This window comes from Mustelus asterias, chromosome 3, assembly GCF_964213995.1.
Source record: "Mustelus asterias chromosome 3, sMusAst1.hap1.1, whole genome shotgun sequence".
Classification (NCBI taxonomy): domain Eukaryota; kingdom Metazoa; phylum Chordata; class Chondrichthyes; order Carcharhiniformes; family Triakidae; genus Mustelus; species Mustelus asterias.
In genome coordinates this window covers 13,599,481-13,615,302 of record NC_135803.1, presented here as the reverse complement: position 1 = coordinate 13,615,302, position 15,822 = coordinate 13,599,481, and the positions used below count along the sequence as shown (strand labels likewise).

At 46.3% G+C, this 15,822-nt stretch overlaps 1 protein-coding gene across 2 annotated transcripts in view; it reads left to right on the top strand.

Moving 5' to 3' along the window:
• aadac (arylacetamide deacetylase) overlaps positions 1-15,822 on the top strand; it is a 54,830-nt gene that overhangs the window by 17,263 nt on the left and 21,745 nt on the right. Inside the window, exon 1 of one of the 2 annotated variants that reach the window (XM_078205195.1) lies at positions 15,271-15,379. The exons of the other annotated variant lie outside the window; for it this stretch is intronic. The gene's annotated coding sequence lies outside the window, so the exon portion shown is untranslated. Of the gene's footprint in view, positions 1-15,270; positions 15,380-15,822 lie in introns of those variants that run through there. 2 annotated transcript variants of the gene reach the window in all.

Below are 15,822 nucleotides of genomic sequence, written 5' to 3'. Positions count from 1 at the left end.
CACTCAACCCATCAAGCCTGCACCGACAATAATCCCACCCAGGCCCTATCCCCGTAACCTCATGTATTCACCCCGCTAATCCCCCTGACACCAAGAGACCATAAGACAAAGGAGCAGAATTAGGCCACTCAGCCCATTGAGTCTGCTCCGCTATTCAATCATGGCTGATATTTTTCTCATCCCCATTCTCCTGCCTTTTCCCCATAACCCCTGCTCCCCTTGTTAATCAAGGGACAATGTGGCATGGCCAATCAACCTGGGCAGAGCAGGAGCCATACCAAGCTGTGATACAACCAGAAAGAATGCTTTCTCTTGTGCATCTGTAAAGATTGGTGAGATTCGTAGCTGACATGCCAAATTTCCTTAGTCTTCTGAGAAAGTAGAGGCGTTGGTTGGCTTTCTTAACTATAGTGTCAGCGTGGAGGGAACAGGACAGATGGTTGGTGACCTGAACACCTAAAAACGTGAAGCTCTCGACCATTTCAATTTATTCAAGGCAGATTTAGATAGATTTTTGATAGACAAAGGGACTCAAAGGTTATGGGGTGGGGAATGGGGAAAGACAGGAAAGTGGCGTTGTGGTAGCAACCAAATCTACTAAGATCTTATTGAATGGTAGAGCAGGCTCGAAGGGCCAAATGGCCTACTCTTAAGTCCTATGTTCTGGTACTCCTGCCATGGTCTTGACCAATCTGTTAACCAGTCTGCATCCCTTTGCAGCTGCTTTGTGTTCTCCTGATAGCTTACCTTCCCATCCAGCTTTGTATCATTAGTTAACTTGGATACGTTACACTACACTGTGGTCAAGTTGATTTTTTTTATTGGACCCTGTGTAGCTGGCAGGACATCACATTGTCTGTACCTTTAAGACTTGATTAGCTGTAAAGACTCACATTCCAATCATTATTCATGTAAATTGAGTTTGTGTCTTTGTGCCCTGTTTGTAATCAGAACTCCCACCCACCTGACGAAGGGACAGCCTGTTCCGAAAGCTAGTGGCTTTTGCTACCAAATAAACCTGTTGGACTTTAACCTGGTGTTGTTAGACTTCTTACTAGCTGGCAGGAAGCAATGACCCGTGCGTATGGATGCTCTGGAGACCCATGTTTAACGGGAAGATAGTTTAACATGTGAGTGACTGCACTGAACACAGTGAGTGGGCTGCCATATTTCAGTAATAACGTATAGCTACTCGGTTGCATTTTAAGAAACTTATTGTTTGGCCAAAAGATTAAATAAAACTGTTCAAAATATTCAAAATACTCTAAATAATAATATTGTAATATAGAATGGGATCATAGAATCCCTGCAGTGCAGAAAGAGGCTGTTTGGCCATTGAACCTTCATGGATAATTCTCCCACCCAGGCCGTATCCCTGGACAGGTGATCTTATTGACACATACAAGATCCTGAAGGAAGGGACTTGACAGGGTGGATGCAGAAAGGCAGTTTCCCCTTGTGGGAGAGACTAGAAATGTGTGACACAGTTTAAAAATAAGGGGACTCCCTTTCAAGGCAGAGATGAGGATTTTTTTCTCCAAAAGGTTGAGATTTTGGAATTCTTTTTCCCAGAGAGCAGTGGCGAGAGGGTCATTGAATATTTTAAAGCAGATTTCTGACAACAAGAAAGTGAAAAGTTATCGGGGTGGACATAAGTTTGGAGTTGAGGCCATGATCTTATTGAATGTCGGAGCAGGCTCAAAGCGTCAAATTAAGCTCACTCCGAATTGATATATTTGCATATTACGAAAGGTGTCATAAAAATATGCAAATCTAGGGCAGCACGGTGGCACAGTGGTTAGCATTGCTGCCTCACAGCGCCAGGGACCTGGTTCAATTCCAGCCTCGGATGACTGTCTGTGCGAAGTTTGCGCATTCTCCCCGTGGTTTCCTTCTGGTTTCCTCCCACAGTCCAAAGATGCGCAGGTTAGGTGGATTGGCCATGGTAAATTGACCCTTATCATAGAATCATAGAAACCCTACAGTGCAGAATGAGGCCATTCGGCCCATCGAGTCTGCACCGACCACAATCCCACCCAGGCCCTACCCCCACATATTTTACCCACTAATCCCTCTAACCTACGCATCTCAGGACTCTAAGGGGCAATTTTTAACCTGGCCAATCAACCTAACCCGCACATCTTTGGACTGTGGGAGGAAACCGGAGCACCCGGAGGAAACCCACGTAGACACGAGGAGAATGTGCAAACTCCACACAGACAGTGACTCGAGCCGGGAATCGAACCCGGGACCCTGGAGCTGTGAAGCAGCAGTGCTAACCACTGTGCTACCGTGCCGGGGGGATTAGTGTCAGGGGGATTAGCAGGATAAATACGTGGGGCTACAGGGATACGGCCTGGGTGGGAGAATTATCCATGAAGGTTCAATGGCCAAACAGCCTCTATCTGCACTGCAAGGATTCTATGATCCCATTCTACATTACAATATTATTATTTTGAGTAGTTTGAATATTTTGAACAGTTTTATTTAATCTTTTGGCCAAACAATAAGTTTTTTAAACTGCAACCGAGTAGCTATACGTTATTACTGAAATATGGCAGTCCACTCACTGTGTTCAGTGCAGTCACTCACATGTTAAACTATCTTCCCGTTAAACATGGGTCTCCAGAGCATCCATACGCACTGGTCATTGCTTCCTGCCAGCTAGTAAGAAGTCTAACAACACCAGGTTAAAGTCCAACAGGTTTATTTGGTAGCAAAAGCCACTAGCTTTCGGAACAGGCTGTCCCTTCGTCAGTTCTGATTACAAACAGGGCACAAAGACACAAACTCAATTTACATGAATAATGATTGGAATGTAATATTTGCATATTACGAAAGGTGCCTTCTGAACTGTAGCACATACATGCCTAGCCTGTCTGGCGTTTACTGATGAGATAACACCTGCACATCCCGGGTATCAGTCAAGTGAGCCTTTTCTGAACTGCTTCCGACACATTTACATCCTTTCTTAAATAAGGACACCAAATCTGCACACAGTACCCCAAGGTATTCTCACAAACAAGCTGCACAATTGTACCAAAACCTTTTTATGTTCCATTTGTTACGATCCCAGCTGATAATACTGGATGAATCAGATCCTAGAATGAAACTTGGCTTGATAGATCCTACCTTTTGTTAGAAACCATGGAGTCTACTGCTGAACCTTTAACAAAAAGAATAAAATATTTATTAAAACACAAAAACGAAGTATACTACACCAGCCAAAAAAGGTTGGAAAGATCTCAATACAAATGTAAGATGAATCAACTTCCCAGAATGCCTTTACCCAGCAATATCTTTACAGCTACTTAAATCAATGAAGATTTACCATTAGCTTGATGCAAAGGCTCTTTGCTTGGGACTGGCACAGGTGCAAATAGTTTTCGTCCAGTGAATTCTTACTCATTAATTGGACTCGGCCATTATGGATGGAGCTATTACAAGGGGGCATAACTATAGGGTTCATGGTGGGAGATATAGGAAGGATATCAGAGGTAGGTTCTTCACGCAGAGAGTGGTTGGGGTGTGGAATGGACTGCCTGCAGTGATAGTGGAGTCAGACACTTTAGGAACATTTAAGCGGTTATTGGATAGGCACATGGAGCACACCAGGATGGTAGGGAGTGGGATAGCTTGATCTTGGTTTCAGATGAAGGTCGGCACAACATCGTGGGCCGAAGGGCCTGTTCTGTGCTGTACTGTTCTATCTATGTTCTATTATGTGCTCTGGAGTAGGACATGAATCCACAACCTTCACTTGGAATACTGTGTGCAGTTCTGGTCACCCTATTATAGAAAGGATATTATTAAACTAGAAAGAGTGCAGAAAAGATTTACTAGGATGCTACCAGGACTTGATGGTGTGAGTTATAAGGAGAGGCTGGATAGACTGGGACTTTTTTCCCTGGTGCGTAGGAGGCTTAGGAGTAATCTTATAGAGGATTGTAAAATAATGAGGGGCGTAGATCAGCTAGATAGTCAATATCTTTTCCTAAAGGTAGGGGAGTCTAAAACTAGAGGGCATAGGTCTAAGGTGAGACGGGAGAGATGCCAAAGGGTCCAGAGGAGCAATTTTTTCACATAGAGGGTGTTGTTTGTCTGGAACAAGCTGCCAGAGGTAGTAGTAGAGGCGGGTACAATTTTGTCTTTTAAAAAGCATTTAGACAGTTCCATGGCTAAGATGGGTATAGAGGGATATGGGCCATACGCAGGCAATTGGGACTAGCTTTGTGGTTAAAAAATAGGGGCGGCATGGACACGTTTTGCCGAAGGGCCTGTTTCCATACTGTAAACCTCTATGACTCTCTGACTCTTCAGTGGCTTCAGCTGAGCAAGGAATTCTGATAGCACAAGTACAACTGAATGTGAGACAAATGTGAGTCTTATCTACTTGTAGCCAGTCGAGATTGTTTCAAGATGCTTCCATGAGATAGTGTCTGGTGTTTGAATAAGCAAGTCAACCAGAAGATTTGCAAAGGCATGATGACGGGGCTTAATAGAGAACAATAGATGTCAGTATGGCGCACAATGAAGATGACAGTATTTCCAGCCCCTATGCGTACTGTTCACTGTACCAGTATTCAACTATTCAAGCCTTTTCAATAATTTTATGATGTAAGTAACACCGCCTGACGATGTTGTTTTCTCAGTTCATCTGCTGCTGAAACCCTCATTTATGCTTTTGTTACATCTGCACTTGACTGTTCCAATGTACTCCTGGCTGGTATCCCACATTCTACCCTCTGTAAACCTGAGATCATCCAAAACTCTGCTACCCATTTCTTACGTGTACCCCCCATCACCCCATGCTTGCCGACCCACATTGACTCCTGGTCATATGAACAAAGAGCAGGAAGGAGGAGGCCATTCAGCTCTGCTCTGCCATTTAATAAGATCCTGGGCTGATCTGACAGGAACCTCAAACCTGCGTCCCGATTACCCCCCATAACCTTTCACCTCCTTACCTATCAAGAATCCAACCACCTCTGCCTGAAAACTATTCAAAGACTGCTTCCACGGCTGTTTCAGGAAAATAGTTCCAAAGACACACAGCTGTCTGGGAGAAAAGAAATTCACCTCAACTTCATTTTAAATGATGGGCCCCTTATTTTCAAACAATGATCCCCTACTTCTAAACTCTCCCACAAGAGGAATCATCCTCTCCACATCCACCTTGACAAGATCCCATCATCACGATTTATCCTCATTTTCAAATCCCTCCATGGCCTTGTCCCTCCATCTCTGTCCTTCCATTCTCGAGCCCACGTGCTCTGTGGTCATAGAATCATAGAATTCCTGCAGTGCAGAAGGAGACCATTCAGCCCATCAAGCCTGCACCGACCACAATCCCACCCAGGCTCTGTCCCTGTAACCCCACCTATTAACCCTGTGAGTCCTCCTGACACTAAGGGGCAATTAAGCATGGCCAATCCACCTAACCTGCACATCCTTGGATTGTGGGAGGAAACCGGAGCACCCGGAGGAAACCCATGTAGACATGGGAAGAATAAGTAAATTCCACACAGACAATGACCCGAGACCAGAATTGAACCCGGGTCCCTGGCGCTGTGAGGCAGCAGTGCTAACCACTGTGCCGCCGTGCCGCCCAATCACCTTCAGTCTAATTCTGGCCTCTTGAGAATCCCAATTTCCATCCCTCCACCATTGGCGTTCAGTTGCATCAACCTTCAGATTTGGAATCCCCTTCCTACATCTCTCCATTTCTAGCGCCCCTTTGCCCTTCTTGAAGGCACTCCTTAAAATCTAATTTCAAGCCATCTGATCTAGTATCTCCTTGCTCTGATTTATAATGCTTCTGTGAAGTGCTTTTTGGATGCTTTATTACTTTGAAGGTGCTATATAAATATAAGCTGTTGTTGCTAAGTTAGGCATTCTTTTTTTCATTTCTCATTCAGCTACGACAGCAGTAAGTATGTAGGGCTTGCTCACAGAGTCTGTCTGTGCAAAATTCATGAGTCATAAACTAGCTAATGTTATTTTGATTAAACCATTCCTATTGAAGTAATGACAAATCTGAGAACACGTACCAACCGTCTCAAGAACAGCTTCTTCCCTGCTGCTGTCAGACTTCTGAATGGACCTACCTCATATTAAGTTGATCTTTCTCTACACCCCAGCTATGACTGTAGCACTACATTTTGCACCCTCTCCTTTCCTTCTCTATGAACAGTATGCTTTGTCTGTATAGCACGCAAGAAACAATACTTTTCACTGTATGCTAATAAATCAAATCAAAAATCACAGTACACTTCTAAATGCTGCAGAAATGCACCAAAAAGCATCAGTAATCAACATTCTCTGCTGGGTGCCATGCCTGTAGGGTGCCACAGTTGCACAGTGGTTAGCACTGCTGCTTCACAGCGCCAGGGACACAGGTTCGATTCCTGGCTTGGGTCACTGTCTGTGCGGCGTCTGCACGTTCTCCCCGTGTCTGCGTGGGTTTCCTCTGGGTGCTCCGGTTTCCTCCCACAGTCCGAAAGATGTGCTGGTTAGGTGCACTGGCCATGCTAAATTCTCCCTCAGTGTACCCGAACAGGTGCCGGAGTGTAGGGACTTGGGGATTTTCACAGTAGCTTCATTGCAGTGTTAATGTAAGTTTACTTGTGACTAATAAACAAATGAACTTTATATTTCCCCACCCCCTGCCAAAAACCACAAAATAAATTTGTCACGATCAGAACTCACTTTCTGTCTATAATCCGTCATTGCATGTGTTTTTGTATTCCCCTGTTTACCCCCGTACCCCCTCTAAGCTGCAACTGATTTGAGTGATTACTATAGTTGCAGCTGATGTCAGGGTAAGTTCATGCCCTGCAGCATTGCCGTTGTAACTACTTATCTCCGTACATGGGCGATTTGGCTTGAACAAAAACGCGAGGGCACAGATTTAAAGTGATTTGCAAAAGAAGCAAACGTGATGTGAGAGAAAGGTTTTCATGCAGCGAGCGATTGGGGTCTGGAATTCACTGCCTGGAAATGTGGTGGAGGCAGGTTCAATTGAGGCATTCTGGAGGGCATTATTTCCATTCGAACAATCACCCAGTATGCCGGGGCACCGGGAAAAGCCGTGATGCACATTTGGAAAGGCAGTGTGGTTGTAATGGGCCAAATGGCCATTTTCTGCACCCCTTCTTGGGAAAGTGGTACAATGGTTAGCACTTCTGCTTCACAGCGCCAGGGTTCAGTTCCAACCTTGGGTAACTGTATGGAGTTTGCACGTTCTCCCCACATCTGTGTGCGTTTCCTCTGGGTGCTCTGGTTTCCTCCCACACTCCAAAGATGTGCAGGTTAGGTAGATTGGCCATGCTAAATTGCCCCTTAGTGCCCCAAAATGTATAGGTTAGATTAGGGGAATTAGCGGGTGGGGTTATGGGGATAGGGCCTGGATGGCACAGTGGTTAGCACTGCTGCCTCACAGTGCCAGGGTCCCAGGTTCAATTCTGGCCTCGGGTCACTGTCTGTGTGGAGTTTGCACGTTCTCCCCTGTCTGCATGGGTTTCCTCCGGGTGCTCTGGTTTCCTCCCACAGTCCAAAGATGTGCAGGTTAGGTTGATTAGCCATTGTAAATTGAGCCTAGTGTTGGGGGACTAGCAGGGTAAATGCGTGGCGTTGCGGGAGTAGGGCCTGGGTGAGATTGTAGTGACTACAAACGCGATGGGCTGTGTGGCCTCCTTCTATACTATAGGGATTCTATGATTTAAGATGTTGGAGAGAGGGTGCCGACTTGATAGGCTGAATGGCCGCCGTCTGCTCCGTGGGGATTCAACGGATTCTACAATATAACAATTTTGCAATTCTGAGTTGTGAAAGAAAAAGAGTTTGAAGGATGGAATGTGAGCTCTTAAACCCGGAAAATCAATGCCAGAGAAAGGATATTCATGTAGTCAGTTGCTTTGAAGCATTGGGCTTCAAAAATGGTTTGATTTTGATTTGTGTTGTGGTCACATATTGTTCTCCTCTCTGAGTTGCCAGCTCCTTTGAAGCTATTTATTAGATTTAGTTCAATATTTTGCAATTTCAGCAGCTATGGAGGTCACATATGGCCCTGCGGGGGCTGGGCATTCATGACTTGACAAGTGAGCTTTTGGCAGGCCTCTCTGGCGCTTAATCAATGTCCAGACACATATCCTTTCCAGCAGTGATCGCTGGACAGGAATCAAAAGTAGGAAGCATGGCTGAGATCAGTTTGAGTGTTTGCTGAGCTCATGCACAAGTCAAACTGGGGATGGATTGCTCCGTTCTGCTTTTTGCAAGGCTTGCTTTGCACTTTCTGAATAGAATTTAATGCCCTCCCAGCAGTGAGTTGTGAGGCAGTCGAGGAGCATTTAACTAGGCCGGGGGGAGGGTGGTGTGTGGGGGCGGGGGGGGGGGGGGGGGGGGGGGGGTGGGTTGGGGGGGTAGTAGTGGGCACCCTGTCGCTTTCCTGGCTCTGCTCAGTGGGAGCATAGGAACATAGGATCATAGGAATTCGGAGCAGTAGGAGGCAAATTCCGCCCTTCGAGCCTGCTCCGTCATTCAATCAGATCATGGCTGACCTCTCCCTGGTCTCACATCCACCTCTTCCCCATATCCCTCTTACCCCTTTTTTTTGAATAGAAATATGTCTGTCTCCCTCTTGAAACCACTCAGTTCCCTTCTGACCCCTCCCGGCGTTCCCACCTAGTTGCTAATTGAGGCCCTTAAGTAGGCGTTGTCATGGGATACCCGAGAGTCCTGTTTGCTTGAGGGCTTGTGGGGAGTGGGTTCTCTGGGGAGTGGGTGTGGTGATGGTGTCCCTCATTTAAAGGTGATCGGTGTCTAACCAAAGGCCTTAGTATTAGGAAGTGGAGTCATGCCGGAAGCCATTCCCTAGCCCTTAGGAACGAAGGAACATCGGAACATAGGAATTAGGAGCAGAAGTCGGCAAATTCAGCCCTTTTGAGCCTGCTCTGCCATTCAATCAGATCACGGCTGATCTTTCCCTGGTCTCAAATCCACCTCCCCGCCTGTTACCCATATCCCTCTTTCCTTTTTTTTATTAGAAATATGTCTACCTCCCTCTTGAAACCAGTCAATGTCTTCTGATCCCCTCCACCTTCCTAGAATCATAGAATAGAATCCCTACAGTGCAGAAGGAGGCCATTCAGCCCATCAAGCCGGCACCAACAACATCCCACCCAGATCCTATCCCCGTAACCCTGTGTATTTACCCTGCTAGTCCCCCCTGACACTAAGGGGCAATTTGACAAGGCCAATCAACCTAACTGGAGTTCACTAGTCAGTGCTTCTCCCCTCCCCTACCCCATGACCTCTCACTTGTCTGTGCCCAGGATCCCTTGACAATCCTCAGCCTCTGATGGGTGCATTGTTAGCTTCATTCCCGATGGGCAGCGGAAGGCTGCTGGTTTCTGATTGGCTAGCACCTCCAGGGGGGTGGGGAAAATTTCCATCCCCAGGTTCCAAAATCCTAGGGAAGGCCCACCATTGGCCGATAAAGTGCCATATGGACACAATGCCAGTGGTCCTACCCCAATGAATGTGGTGACACTGGGCTTCAACTGGTGGGCAAGACCCCTCTCATTCCTCCTCTTTGTCGCTTCTACAACTGGGCTAGTAATCTCGGGGCCTGAATTAATGATCCAAAGACTTAAGTTTCAAATCCCACCATGGCTGCCGTGGAATTTAAATTTGGTTAACTAGTTAAATCTGAAAAAAACACTTTAATATCAGGCACGGTAATCAGGAAATTGCTGGATTCTTGCAGAGACCCATCTGATTCACTAATGCCCTTTGGGAAAGAAAATTAAAGTTTAAAGTTTATTTATTAGTGTCCCAAGTAGGTTTACATTAACACTGCAATGAAGTGACTGTGAGAATCCCCCAGTCACCACACTCTGGCGCCTGTTCGGGTACACTGAGGGAGAATTTAGCATGACCAATGCACCCTAACCAGGACATCTTTTGGACTGTGGGAGGAAACCGGAGCACCCGGAGGAAACCCACGCAGACACGGGGAGAATGTGCAGACTCCACACAGATTGTCACCCGAGGCCGAAATTGAACTCCGAGTCCCTGGGGCTGTGCGGCAGCAGCGCTAATCACTGTGCCACCATGTCACCCTGAAAGTTTTTTTTATTTATTAGTGTCACAAGTAGGCTTACATTAACACTGCAATGAAGTTACTGTGAAATTGCCCTAGTTGCCACATTCTGGGGCCTGTTCGGGTCAATGTATCTAACCAGCACGTTTTTCAGACTGTGGGAGGAAACCAGAGCACCTGGAGGAAACCCACGCAGACATGGGGAGAACGTGCAAACTTCACACAGACAGTAACCCAAGCCAGGAATCGAACTCAGGTCCCTAGCACTGTGAGGCAGCAGTGCTAACCACTGTGCCGCCCTATCATTACTCAATCTGGCCTACATGTGGCACCAGACCCATAGCAATGTTGTTGGCCCTTGATTTTCCACTGAACTGACATCGCAAGCCCCTTCAGAGTTGCTTTGAGAAGATGACACAGCTCATCAACACCCTCACTGATGGTCTAGCTGGTAAGGACTTGGCATTTTCTCACCACTGAGGCACAGATTCGGGTCCCCACCTGGGAATAATTCTTTGTCGGGTGTTGGTGAGACCACATCTGGAATATTGTGTCCAGTTTTGGTCTCCTTATTTGAGGAAGGATGTGGTGGCATTGGAGGCAGTTCAGAGGAGGTTCACCAGATTGATTCCGGGGATGAAAGGATTGACGTATGAGTAGACATTAAACAGGTTTGGGCTTGTACTCACTGGAGTTTAAAAGGATGAGAGGGGATCTATAAAAGGGATTGATAGAGTAAGCATTGACCAAATATTTCCTGTTATGGGGCAATCTAGAACAAGACTTCACAGGTATAGGTTGTGAGGTGGTAGATTTAACACCCAGATGAGGGGCTACTTCTCACAGAGGGTGGTGAATTTGTGGAACTCGCTGCCCCATAGCACGGTGGAGTCTGAATCATTAAATGGTTTCAAGAAGGAGAGAGATGTATCACTAATAAAAAACGAGTAAAGGGATATGGGGAACATATGAGGAGGTAGATTTTGAGGCCAGGGAAAGATTAGTCATGATCTGATTGAATGGTGGAGCAGACTCAAAGGACTGAATCTGCTCCGAATTCCAATGTTCCTACATTACTTCCTCAGAGAGGGCAAGCTTCAAAAAAAATTTGATTCAATTTTAATTTGAACTGGATTTTTGGATCAAGCAATGAGATGGATTAAGGCTTGCCCTGTCCACTCTGCACACAGGCTTTGTAAATCGCGTGCAATTAGGGATGGACAAAATGGCTGCCAGCGGTGTCCAGATCCCGTGTACGGATTTAAAAAATAGAAACCTTAAGCATGAGGCAGCTTGCTGCACTGATTTATGTCGTGTTTATTTTCCACACAAACTCCCACTCGATCAGCATATCCTTCTCCTCTGTTCTCATGTTTATCTAGCTTCCCCTTGAATGTATTCATCTTAACTACTCTATATGGTAATGAGGTCTACATTCTAATCTAATTTCTCCTGAATTCCTATTGGGTTTATTGATGGCTGTTATTTTTCTGGTGTCTCGTATTGGACTGCCCACACAATGGGGGACATTTGCGTTACATCTAATCTACTGAGCCTCTTCATCATTTTAAATACCTCTTGTCAGGCCATCTCTCAGTCCTCCCTTTTTTGGAGAAGATGCTCCCACCTTATTCATGAAGAAACGTTTGTTTTATATTTATATGTAATTCGCAAGATTAGATCTTGCCAGCATTTGCATCTTTTTGCAACCGAAGTTGAGTGAGCTCCAGTTCCCATGTTGCGTTCTAAATTGAGTGTGACAGTGCTGGTGTAAATAATCATGTATCTCATTGCCGAGATTAAATCTCACGTTGGCTAACTCTAGGAACAGCTGCATTGAATGGAGTGAGCAATCTGCCATGCAGAAATGGTATCAAAGTTTAATCTGCACGGCTTTCTTTTTATAACTTGGTTCTCTCCCTATTTTTTTCCAATATATTTCAATGCAAGGGGAAGATTGTTGATTTTTCTTTTATGCTCTTTCAGTTTGAGTTTGGAATTTGGAACCATGCCTTTGTTATGCTGAGGGCAATTTAATATGGTGGCATGGTGACACAGTGGTTCGCCCTGCTGCCTCACAGTGCCAGGGACCCGGGTTCAATTTCCAGCTTGGGTTACTGTCTGTGCGGTGTCTGCACGTTCTCCCCGTGTCTGCGTGGGTTTCCTCCGGGTGCTCCGGTTTCCTCCCACAGTCCAAAGATGTGCAGGTTAGCTGGATTGGTCATGCTAAATTGCACCTTAGTGTCCCAAGATCTGTAGCTTAGGGGGATTAGTCATGGCAAATGCACCGGGTTATGAGGATAGGGCAGGGGGTGGGCCTGGGTTAGAAGCTCCACCAACATCTCTACTTTCTCAGGAGGCTGAGGAAATTCGGCCGCTGCAACTCTCACCAACTTTTACAGATGCACCATAGAAAGCATCCTTTCTGGATGTTTCAAAGCTCGGTATGGCTTCTGCTCTGCCAAGACTGCAAGCAACTATAAAGGGTTGTGAACGTAGTCCAGCCCATCACACAAACCAGCCTCTCATCCATTGACTCTGTCTACACTTTCCGCTGCCTTGGAAAAACAGCCGGCATAATCAAGGACCCCACGCACCTCGGACATTCTCTCTTTCACCTTCTTTCATTGGGAAATAGATACAAAAGTCTGAGAGGGGTTGTTACCCCTCCTTTGCCAAAGTTTTTGGGTGGCACAAGGTCTTCAGAAACCTTAGGCAAGTGCTGATTTTTCATGCAAGAATCCTGTGACCAAGAAGCCAGAAATTACTGTTGGGGGATAAATTTATTTATTCAATTGTGAAGGATATTGAAAACAGAGTAGCTCTAGCTTCACCTGAAGTCCCCTGTGCATCCTTTCCAGTTGGGTTGTTCATATTATCTGATCCAGGAAAGCTTCCAAGTTTTCCATGCCCCTAAATCATGAGACCGTAAGACATAGGAGCAGAATTAGGCCACTCGGTCCATCGAGTTTTTCCACCATTCAACCATGGCTGATATTTTTCTCATCCCCATTCTCCTGCCTTTTCCCCATAACCCCTGATCCCCTTAATAATCAAGAACCTATCTATCTCTGTCTTAAAGACACTCAATGACCTGGCCTCCACAGCCTTCTGCGGCAAACAGTTCCACAGATTCACCACTCTCTGGCTGAAGAAATTCCTCCTCATCTCTGTTTTAAAGGATCGTCTCTTTAGCCTGAGGTTGTGCCTCAGTGGTGCTGAGGCCAATTGAAGGTTGTCCCTTTGACCCAGTGCAAGTTGGGAATCTTGACCTTTCCCGGTTTGTACATCTTCGTGCTACATCGGTCAGAGCGAGGCGAGTGAGACTAACAGGATAGATGTTATCTACTAAGCTACGAGGAGAACTAATGTACGACACAGTGAAGCGAACTAATTAGCCAAGTTGAACAAATTATTAAGTTAAATTATAGTCATAGACAGGGTAGATTCAAAAAGAATGTTCCAAATGGTGGGGGAGTCCAGAACGAGGGGTCATAGTTTGAGAATTTAGAACTGAGGTGAGGAGAAATTCCTTCACCCAGAGAGTGGTGAATTTGTGGAATTCACTACCACAGAATGTAGCTGAGGTCAAAATATTGTGTGATTTCAAGAATAAATTAGCTATAGCTCTTGGGGCTAAAAGGATCAAGGGATATGGGGGGAAGGGGGGAATCGGGATATTGAATTCAATGATCAGCCATGATCAAAATGAATGGTGGAGCAGGCTCGAAGGGCTGAATGGCCTCCTCCTGCTTCTGTTTCTGTTTTCTATGTTTCAATATTTTATAAAGGAAAACTGCAGCAAAAGGCAAAATGTTTAAAGGAAGCTTCATGAATGAAGTTTAAATGTCATTCCCAAGGCTGATGGTGACCCCTCGGTGCCCTACGCTTATGAAAATTTCCAGGTGTGGTCTCTCTTCAGGGACACTTGCCCATGAACGTGGCTTTGGAAGAGGGATAGACAGTTGGGCCGGGCCTGTCAATGGCCACCTTGGCCTGGCTCAAGAGCCGGCCCACAAGGAGGGCCCACAAGGCCCAACAATGAGTGACTGTTCTGCTTTTGCGAAACAATTTCATTTGGGTTTGAAAGATAGTTGGATTCTATGGACGAGATTTTACGGCTTCGCTCGGGCGAGACCGGAAATTCCCGCCCGAGGTTGATGGAGTTTACCGTTGTCGGGCACTCGCCCGCGACGAATCCGTGGCGGGTGAGTTGGTAGAGTTCCGGCCTACAATTCTACAGGCTGTTAGTATAATGTAAAAATGCGCAAGAGGAAGGGGAAGCTTGCAATAGGTAATCAGCATTTGAATTCATCTAAAAGAGTAGAAATGTGGGCACATAGACCGTTTTGATTTCCATTGGGCTGTACTCCAGAGGACTGATGGTGAATGATTGAACCACAAACTTAATGGGATTGAATTGAAAATCAGGCAGATTCCATATGTACGAGCGATCCACTTTACCACATTACCACCTGTGCAGTGAATGTTCACTATATTGTGAGGGTGTATAAGGGCATTGTTTCATTGTGAGGGCAGATGGGCCTGTTCCTGGGCCGAGCGAAAGTGGTCAGCAGAGGGCAGCCGAGTGAATCCCAGGAGCCAGCTGAACCCGGTTTAAAACAGATCCTGCCTATTTAAATGAAGATTTAAATGTACTAACATCTAAATCTTCAAGCCGTCCAAGCCACTCACCATCCTGACTTGGAAATATATCACTGTTCCTTCACAGTTGCAGGGTCAAAATCCTGGAATTCCCTCCCTAACGGCATTGTGGGTCAACCCACAGAACATGGACTGCAGCGATTCAAGAAGGCAGCTCACCACCACCTTCTCAAGGGCAGCTAGGGATGGGCAATAAATGCTGGCCTAGCCAGCGACGCCCATGTCCCACGAATGAATAAAGAAAAATCTGATTCATGTCCAGTGAGGGCATGAACCAGATTATGTCGCCAGCCAGGGGAAGCTTAATGAGTACTCATGAGAGTCGCTGGCCATAACAGGATTCGCGTCTGCGCGAATGAGGCCTGAGAACAGCCCCCTTTGTCTTTGGTTGCAGTGTCCCTTTAAGGGTCTATATCACTTTTATTAACTTGGTAATTGGTTAATTATTCTATTTAATTTTCTTTTCATATAAAGACACTGGTGGGCCGCTGGGCAGACCTCTGAAAAGCTGCATTCTGTGAACACCCCTACTAGCAAAACCAATACTGGGAGCAGCACGGTGGCACAGTGGTTAGCACTGCTGCCTCACAGCAAGAAGTTTAACAACACCAGGTTAGACCAGGGACCCGCGTTCGATTCCAGCCTCGGGTCACTGTCTGTGTGGAGTTTACACATTCTCCCCCTGTCTGCGTGGGTTTCCTCCGGGTGCTCCGGTTTCCTCCCACAGTCCAAAGATGTGCGGGTTAGGTTGATTGGCCATGCTAAATTGCCCCTTAGTGTCAGGGGGACTAGCAGGGCACAGTTTTGATTTTATTTGGTTTTACAGGAATAGGGCCTGGGTGGTATTGTTGTTGGCGCAGGCTCGATGGGTCAATTGGCCTCCTTCTGCAGTTTGGGGATGCTATGGGCGGGACATCCTGGCTGCTTTCGCCCCAAGTCAAGAAACTCCCTCCCAAAGTTAATGAACCCTTGCATGGTCCGTGTCCCGCCTGTTACGGTTCCCCTGGCGGGCGGGATGGGAAAATCCCGCCCCATGATTCTCGTGTCAGGTTTCA